This window comes from Triticum dicoccoides, chromosome 7A (genome assembly GCF_002162155.2).
Source record: "Triticum dicoccoides isolate Atlit2015 ecotype Zavitan chromosome 7A, WEW_v2.0, whole genome shotgun sequence".
In the NCBI taxonomy this organism is placed as follows: domain Eukaryota; kingdom Viridiplantae; phylum Streptophyta; class Magnoliopsida; order Poales; family Poaceae; genus Triticum; species Triticum dicoccoides.
The window spans coordinates 38975521-38976415 of NC_041392.1; positions in this window are offsets into that span (position 1 = coordinate 38975521).

The window sequence follows — 895 nt, forward strand, 5'->3', positions numbered from 1 at the left end:
CGCGGCGGTGCGACGGGGCCGGGGAAGAGAGAGTGGGGATTTGGGGGAAAAGAGGCGGGATGAAGCAGGGAGAGGGAGAATTTTGGGTTAAGTGGACGTAGCAGTAGCGCGTTTACATGAAACGCGCTACTACTATTACGAGCAGCTATAGCGATTTTCTGCAGAAACCGCTACTGCTACCTTGACTAGCTGTAGCTCTTTGTCACTAAAGCGCTACTGCTATAACCAGTTTCCCTTTTTTCTTTTCCTCAGCATAACAGGAACATATATATTACATCATTGGACCCTTGCATAATAATGGCTAAGTGTGTATACAAAATAGGAACATATATATATATATATATATATATATATATATATATATATATATATATATATATATATATATATATATATATATTACATCATTGGACCCGTGCATAATAATGGCTAATTAAGTGTGTATACAAAATAGGAACATATATTTCCATTTTGCAAAAGCATAAAATATTAATCACACCTCTATCTCGAGATCGAGCACACGGTGGAGATGATGATGTAGGGAGGTCAAAAGTGCACAAAGCTCTTCTTGACAAAGAAAGATCTAGTTAGGGGGCAAATATGTCACTTAACTAAATGCTACATCTACCTAGCTAGCTAATTTGGGAGGAGACAACTTCAACTAGTGGAGGGGGGAGGAAAAATAGAAATGAGATGAATTAATGGAGGTGGTGTAGTTATAGCTAGGAGTAATGAAGAGAGAGAAAGGTAGGTAGAAAAGGGAGAGTAATGGGGGGAGAAGTATTGAGGAAGAAGAAGAGTGAGAGAGGGAGGATGTGGGAGGTAGGGGAAAGGGAGGAGAGGAGATGGGGAGGGGAGGTGGAAAAGGTGGTGGGTGCTGCGTCTTAGCAGTAGC